This window comes from Eumetopias jubatus, unplaced genomic scaffold (assembly GCF_037043125.1).
Source record: "Eumetopias jubatus isolate StellerSeaLion01/CBP00866 unplaced genomic scaffold, mEumJub1_p1.0 scaffold_7, whole genome shotgun sequence".
NCBI lineage: Eukaryota > Metazoa > Chordata > Mammalia > Carnivora > Otariidae > Eumetopias > Eumetopias jubatus.
Window position 1 is genome coordinate 113,814,315 of NW_028274813.1, and position 8,551 is coordinate 113,822,865.

Here is an 8,551-nt window from a genome sequence, read left to right on the forward strand (position 1 = left end):
TAGATTTAAATGGGAGTGTTAACAAGGATAGCAACGACAAGTTATAATAAAAAATACCTTCTTTGTTTAACCTCTTTCTTTCCCTTTTGGACCCTAAAATAAGAAAATGGGGAAAAACAACCGCGTACTTGTAAGGGATCTTATTAGTAACTATTCTTAGATCACAAATCCGCAAGCATTAAAAAATGAGTTCAGCCACTTCACTCTACAGATAAGGAAACAGGCTCAGAAAGCAGGCTGCTTGCTGGCAATCAAGGCTCTCAAATCCCCAGTTCTGAGGACTTACCTGGATATTTGTTGTATGCCGACTTATGATTTCAAATCCATGTTTTGAAAGCTTGTTTTGGACAAAGTTGTTCGTGGCTTGAATTTGTTTAGAATAACTTATTTTAATGAAATTGCTTTGAAGTTGGATATTAAGACTTTCTAATGGAACAGTTGGACCTGGAGCAGAAAAGACCCTTAGGTCGTTGGCAGCATAGTAAGGGCAGTGGTGTCTATCATGTGATGGACTTTTAAACTTTATAAAGAATTTGTGAGGACTTACCAAGAGCATCCCGTCTGGACAAGACTACCCTTTGCTGTTCTCGGAAGAACTTGAGACACTTGCTCCTGCCATGGCCAGGCTGGCTGCTCTTGGTTGGCAGTGGTATTAAACCACACAGCAGTCTCAGGTAGATAAGGGACATCTGTTCCCGCCTTGGCAAGGCTACTCCTTGTAGGTGGTGGCACAAACCATGTGATGTTCCCTGGAGTAATAACCTTTAAAACGGCCTACTTTGCTTACCAACACCAGTGCCTTGGCCTGCTTGCTCTGTGCCCCAATAGTGAGGGATCTAGGCAGGCAGCTGATATCCAGCTTTTAGTTGGAAGGACTGACTCTACCAAGAACCAACTCATAGAGGGGCACCTGGGTGGCTCAGTTGGTTAAGCGACTGCCTTCGGCTCAGGTCATGATCCTGGAGTCCCGGAATCGAGTCCCATATCGGGCTCCCTGCTTGGCAGGGAGTCTGCTTCTCCCTCTGACCCTCTGACCCTCTTCCCTCTCGTGCTCTTTATCTCTCATTCTCTCTCTCTCAAATAAATAAATAAAATCTTTAAAAAAAAAAAAAAGAACCAACTCGTAGAAAGATACACCGCAACTAAATTTGGATTTTATTTCTTTCATCACTTTGTCTGGAATAGTAGTGTAATAAATCTGTCATTGGTTTAGAGTATGTAATTTTTTTATTGGCTCCATTAAGAGACATTATCCTGAATGCTACTGGCTTGTGAAATATTATTATAAATTATAATTAACACAGTGAACCTGTGTTAAGTAAATTATTGGCAAAAACAATCTCAGTCTCTGAGCATAATTTGCCTCAAATAAAACAGTATTTCTGGCCAGATGCCTGCCCCCAGTCCCTACAGGAGGGCTCCTATAGCAGACTGCTCTGAAATGGGGTTGATCACATTCCAAGGCTCTTAACATCTAATCTGGCCTTATTAACTACATCCTGATTTTGAGCTCCTGGGCAGTGGGGCCACTTCCCCAGTCCTGAATTACCACGCTGCTACCCGGAGTTAATGAGACAGTCTCTTGTCTTGGTATCCACTCTCTATCCCTGGACTCACTGAGGAAAGAAAAAATGGACATTCAGACTCCTCTTCCTCACTCTAGGCCCTTTCTCCTGGGTGTGAGCATCTGCCTTTCTCTTTTCCCTCCCTAGCAGTGTGGCTTTAGGAGTATGAACCTGGCTGGCAAAAGGGTAAAAAAGCTTTTCTTTTCAAAGCACCTGCTCTCACCTTCTCCCACCAGCCAAACCAAAGGACACTTGGAGAAGCTTTAATCTCATTACATTTCAATTAGCATTCATCAAATCAAGAGCTGGAAGCTCAGGATGAGGTCAGGGCTCCCATAATTAAGAAAGTACTGGATGGGGTATATTGCACCTGAATCCCAACCGGTCTCTCCACTTTGCCTCCAGTTCCTTGGATTGGCTACTAGAGTGTTATTTAATACAATTAGGGCTATAATTTGTTATGTGTCACTGCATGCTGCAAACTTTTTTTATTTATATTTTTTAAAATAAATCCTACCACCAACGTGGGGCTCAAACCTACAACTCCAAGATCAAGAGTCACATGCTGATGTCCACAATAGCCAAACTATGGAAAGAGCCTAGATGTCCATCAACAGATAAATGGATAAAGAAGATGTGGTGTACACACACACACACACACACACACACACACACACACACCATGGAATATTATGCAGCCATCAAAAAATGAAATCTTGCCATTTGCAATGACGTGGATGGAACTAGAGGGTATTATGCTAAGCAAAATAAGTCAATCAGAGAAAGACAATTATATGATCTCACTGACATGTGGAATTTGAGAAATAAGGCAGAGGATCATATGGGAAGGGAGAGAAAAATTAAACAAGACAAAACCAGAGAAGGAGACAAACCATAAAAGACTCTTAATCTCAGGACACAAACAGGGTTGCTGGAGTGGAGGGAGGTGGGTGGGATGAGGTGGCTGGGTGATGGATATTGGGGGGGTATGTGCTATGGTGAGCACTGTGAATTGTGTAAGACTGATGAATCACAGACCTGTAACCCTGAAACAAATAATACATATTAATAAAAAAATCACATGCTCTACCGACTGAGCCAGCCAGGCGCCCCTGCAAACTATTATCCCATCTAAGCCTCATAACAGCCTTGTGAGAGAAGTATTTATCCCTGTTTTATAGATAAAGGAATAGACTCAAAGGGCACTATCACACAGCTAATAGATTCTTAGATTTGAGACCAGGTTTGTGTGATTCCAGAAATTGTGGGTGTTTGCCCCACCACCCCCAAAGGTAGGCTTAGATAGCTTCTCAGTGAATTCCAAAGCCCCTGCTACCTTGGGGGCAGTTCTCAGCACTCATCACCGGTATTCGTTTTCTATTGCTGCATAACAAGTTACCACAAACTAAGCAGTTTAAAACAATTCCCATCTATTATTTCCCAATTTCTGTAGGTCAGAAGTCCAGGCATGGCATGATTGGTTCTCTGTTCAGGGTTTCACAAGACTGAAATCAAGGTGTCAGTCAGGTCTGAGGTCTCATCTAGAAATCAGAGTCCTCTCCCTTGCTTGTTCAGGTGGTCGACAGAATTCAGTTCTTCACAGTTGTGGGACTGAGAGACCTTTTTTTTTTTTTTGCTGTTAGCCAAGAGCCACTCAGCTCTTACCACATGGGCCCCTCCATAGGCCCTCCCACAGTACCTCAGCTTGCCTCTTTTATTTTTTTTATTTTTATTTTTTTAAGATTTTATTTATTTATTTGACAGAGAGAGACACAGCAAGAGAGGGAACACAAGCAGGGGGAGTGGGAGTGGGAGAAGCAGGCTTCCCACTGAGCAGGGAGCCCGATGCGGGGCTCGATCCCAGGACCCTGGGATCATGACTTGAGCCGAAGGCAGACGCTTAACGACTGAGCCACCCAGGCACCCCAGCTTACCTCTTTTAAAGACCTCATCTGATTAGGTCAGGCACATCCAGGGAAACCTTTCTTTTGATTAACTCAAAGTAAACAGGTAAGTAGCCTCATTTTTTTTTTTTTTAAGATTTTATTTATTCATGAGAGACGGAGAGAGAAAGGGAGGGAGGGAGAGAGAGAGAGAGAGAGAGAAGCAGAGGGAGAAGCAGGCTCCCAAGGAGCAGGGAGCCCGATGCGGGACTCGATCCCAGGACTCCAGGATCATGACCTGAGCCGAAGGCAGACGCTCAACCATCTGAGCCACCCAGGCGCCCAAGTAGCCTCATTTTGGAAATGATATCCCATCAGATTCACAGATTCTACCCCAATTATACAAGGTATGTACACCAGCAGGGACGAATCTTAGGGGCTGTCTTTGAATTCAACCTACCACACCACTTAGGTGGGGGGGGGCTGCTCCTTCCCAAGTTTGCCCCCAGCTGGGCCCCCAGACCCCAGTCCATTCTGTTGCTTCTGGTGGGTCCTCCTTCCCAGAATGGTTGAGGCTAGACATCCTGGCTCTTGCCCAAGGCCATCAGGGTCTTTGGTCCCTTCCTATCATCGTCTGCCCTGAAATCCTTTTCTGTCCCTCTGGAGGAGCAGCTCCCGGGCTTCTGATGCCTTAGGGATGTCATAGCCACCAACTGATGTGCCCATCAGCTTCTGCTGCAGCCCAGAGCCTTCATCCTGGAAGAGCTGTAATGAGGCCCTTCTGATGTGTGCAGAGGGGACAAATGATGGTACCGAGGAACTTGTGAGGATAAAGACACTGTTCCACCCTGGGAATTTCTAGTAAAGGGAAGATCACAGTCCAGAAAAGCTCTTATTTTCTCCAGTGGGAATGAAGTGTGTACTGGGAAAAAGTGAATGCTGCCTGTCCAGGCTGAATTCGCCCTTGAGGCCAGTAGTCTGACTGATCCTACATTACCTTCCTTTCCTCAGGCCCTCCTTGAGCATCTCCAGTAATGATTCCACTGCTAGGGGGATAGGGGTGAATGAGAGAAGGCACCTGAGAGAATGACGTTCTTGCTGCTACTAAATTATTGCTCTGCCACATACCCTTAGGTTACTTCACTTTCTTGAGCCACTTTCCTCATCTATAAAATGAGAATAATAATGGAACCTACCCAATAGGTTATAGGGCAGATTTCATAAGAGTCCATGTAGTGCATGGAAAACATGGTCCTGGCAGGCACACGGTTAGGGCTCAATAAATGGTGACCAGAAAAAGCATTTTCCTGGGGCACCTGGGTGGCTTAGTTGGTTAAGCATCTGCCTTCAGCTCAGGTCATGATCCCAAGGTCCTGGGATTGAGCCCCACATGAGGCTCCTTGCTCCATGGGGAGCCTGCTTCTCCCTCTCCCTCTGCTCCTCCCCCTGCTTGTGCTCTCTCTCTCTCACTCTCTCTCTCTTAAATAAAATATTTTTTTAAAAAAGTATTTTGCTGTTGTAAAATTATAGTTCTTTTCCCTGGGCAGAGCAGCTTGTGATACGGGGGACAAGGCATGGAGGTGATGTGGATAAATACACCACCTTGGTTGCCTGAGAATCAGGGAGAAGGGGTGGTAGAAGGAAGCAGCCTTCAAAAGTAATCCTGTGGGGCTACCATTAGGAGGCTTGCTTTATTTATTTATTTATTTAGATTTTATTTATTTGTCAGAGAGAGAAAGAGACAGAGCACAAGCAGGGGGAGTGGCAGGCAAAGGGAGAAGCAGACTCCCCACTGAGCAAGGAACCTGATGTGGAACTCAATCCCAGGACCCTGGGATCATGACTTGAGCCGAAGGCAGATGCTTAACCAACTGAGCCACCCAGTCATCCCCATTAGGAGGCTTTAATGGTCTTTTTTCACAGTGTAGTTACTTATTTCTAGTAAGTAATTTCCTAAAATATTTCCTTTTTTTTTTTTTAAAGATTTTATTTATTTATTTGACAGAGAGAGACAGTGAGAGAGGGAACACAGGCGGGGGGAGTGAGAGAGGGAGAAGCAGGCTTCCCGCTGAGCAGAGAGCCCGATGTGGGGCTCGATCCCAGGACTCTGGGATCATGACTTGAACTGAAGGTAGACACCTAACGACTGAGCCACCCAGTCCCCCCCAAAATATTACTTTTTAATTAGAAAATCATTGATATAAATTTTATTGAGATATGACTTACATACTATAAGATCCCCCCCTTTTGAAGTGCACAGCTCAGTTGTAATATATTCACTCTGATGTGTAGTCACTATCACTAATTCCAGCACATTTTCATCACCCCAGAAAGAGTCTCTCTACCCAATGGCACCCACCAACCCTATCCTAAACAACCACTAATCTACCTTCTGTCTCTGTGGATTTGCCTATTCCGGACATGTCATGTAAATAGAATCATACAATATGTGTTTTTTTTGTCTGGTATCTTTCACTTAGCATAATATTTTCAAGGTTCATCCATGTTGTAGCATGAATCAGTACCTCATTCTTTTTTATGGCAGACTTATACTCCATTATATGGATATATCACATTTTGTTTACCCATTCATCAGTTTATGGACATTTGAGTTGTTTCCATGTTTTGGCTGTTAGGAATAAAGCTGCTATGAACATTGTGTACATGTTTTTGTATGGACGTATGTTTTCAGTTCTTTTGGGTATACCTGTAGGAGTATCATATGGGCCAAATGGTAACTCTATGTTTAACTGTTTGAAGAATCGCCAAATTATTCCAAGGCAGCCTCTACCACTTTGCATTCCTGCCAGCAACATAATGCTGGTTGCAGTTTTTCCACATCGTTATACCTTTTTTTTTTTTTTTTTTTTAAAGAAAGAAAGCGAAGTCTTTGTAGCTGATTGAGCTGGAACCCACACCCTCAGTTTCCTTTCTGGAAACAGGCCCAGGGCAGGGAAACTCTGTGCTCTTTGTCTATTAGCTGCCTATCCCCCTCCGCCTCCCAGCTCCTGGAGCCCAGTCTCTCTCTCCCAGAACCACCTCTAAGGGGCAGCTCACGACAGTTCTTTAACAGTTAAGTTTTCTCTCCAGAAAAGGGTTCAAGTTGGCTGAAGGGAAAGAGAAGGGGATTTAATTTTATGTCTCTTCTACCAGTCTGAGTGCTGTTCTCTATATTTTAGCTCAGGGAATAGTCAACCCTGATTAACTATCAAAAATCATATGAAGACCTAGGGGCGCCTGGGTGGCTCAGTCAGTTAAAGCAGCAGCCTTTGGCTCAGGTCATGATCCTGGGGTACTGGAATCCAGACCAGTGTTGGGCTCCCTGATCAGTGGGGAGCCTTCTTCTCCCTCTGCCCCTCCCCCAGCTCATCCCCCCCTTAATCTTAATATTTAATATTCTTAAAATAAAATCTTTAAACAAAAAAAATCATGAGGATCTTTTTTTTTTTATTTTAAAAAGATTTTATTTATTTGACAGAGAACAGAAGCAGGCTCCTTGATGTGGGGCTCAATCCCAGCACCCTAGGATCATGACCTGAGTCAAAGGCAGACACGTAACAGACTGAGCCACCCAGGTGCCCCCATATGAGGATCTTATTAAAATACCTATTTCCAGGTCCTTCTTAGGAGATTCTGATCCTGTTGGTTTGGAGCTCAGCCCAGGCAATCTGTATTTTTAACAAGTGTCCTAGGTTGATTCTGCTGATGAACCACGGTTGGGAAGCAAGATATTATATCCTTTATCCCACAGTAATCTGGCCCATTTTGCAGATGAAAAAGCTGAGGCTCAAAGAAGAATTAACTTGTCCCAAATCACAGCTTGACTTTCTCCAAAGTCTATATGTTCAATATGACGCCAGGCATTGTATTTGGTAGCACAGACCTGCAGAGTAGGGAGCCTCTCACAATGTAGGACTGGAAATTCTGGTAACAAGGACCTTGGCAAACACCCTACATTCCTCTTCCTTCTTTCCACTGAACGCGGTGAGAATACATATTGTATTTGATTCAGGTGTTGTAACAAAATACCACAGGCTGGGTGACTTAAAACAACAGAAATTTATTTTCTCACAGGTCTGGAAGTTTGAAATCGAAAATCAAGATACCAGCAGGACCATGTTCTCTCTGAAGGATCTAGGGAAGAATCTGTTCCATGCATTTTTCTTAGCTTCTATTGTTTGCTGGCAATCCTTGGCATTCCTTGGTTCGCAGCCCGTAACTCCAATCTCTGTCTCCATCCTCCTGTGTTGTTCTTCTGTGTGTCTTGTCTTCTCTTTTTTAAGGACACCAGTCATACTAGGTTAAGGACCTACCCTACTTCAGTATGACCTCTTCTTACATATTAATTACATCTGCAAAGATCCTGTTTCAAAATAAGGTCACATTCACAGGTACCAGAGTTAGGGCTTCAGCATACCTTTTGGGGGGACACACTTCAACCCACAATATCTATGAAATCAGCAGGTGTGACACAAAACCCGAATCCTCATGCTGGACATACAAATCCAATCACTATGGTGGTGCTTCCTTTCTAAAAGCAGGTAGAACCTAAGGCCTAGATGGGAAGAGAAGCTTGGTGGACACAGGGGAAGATTTGGCCACCATCCTTCACAGTTAAGGACTTTGATGTGGCATCAGAATAGTTCATAAATCTGGCTCAACCAGACTTTATTCATTCAGTCAACAGCTCTGTGGGCTTCCTATGTGCCAAGAGCTGGGTGGGGAGCAAGGCAGGCAGGATCCATTCAATCACAGCTTCTGGTTATTGGGGTGACTGACAACCAGAGGACCACACTAATGAGGGCACAATTACAAACTAAGATCTGTGCTCCAGGAAGAAACCTGGTGTCACCAAGGAGACCCTCCCGTGGCTATATTTTCTCCTTCCCTCCCTTCCTCCTTTCCCTTTCCCTCCCTCCCTTGCTTTTATCAATTATCCTTCTCTTGGGAGACCTGGAGGTGTTGCAACATCTCAGTGAAATAGAGGGGACTAGAGCATCCCTAGCAGTGTGGGCATAGCAACAGCCCAAAGTGCAGGATTAATGGGGTAGAGGCTGGGAGATGGCGGGGTGAGGAGGTTCCTGTTAAGGGATAAGGGTGGGA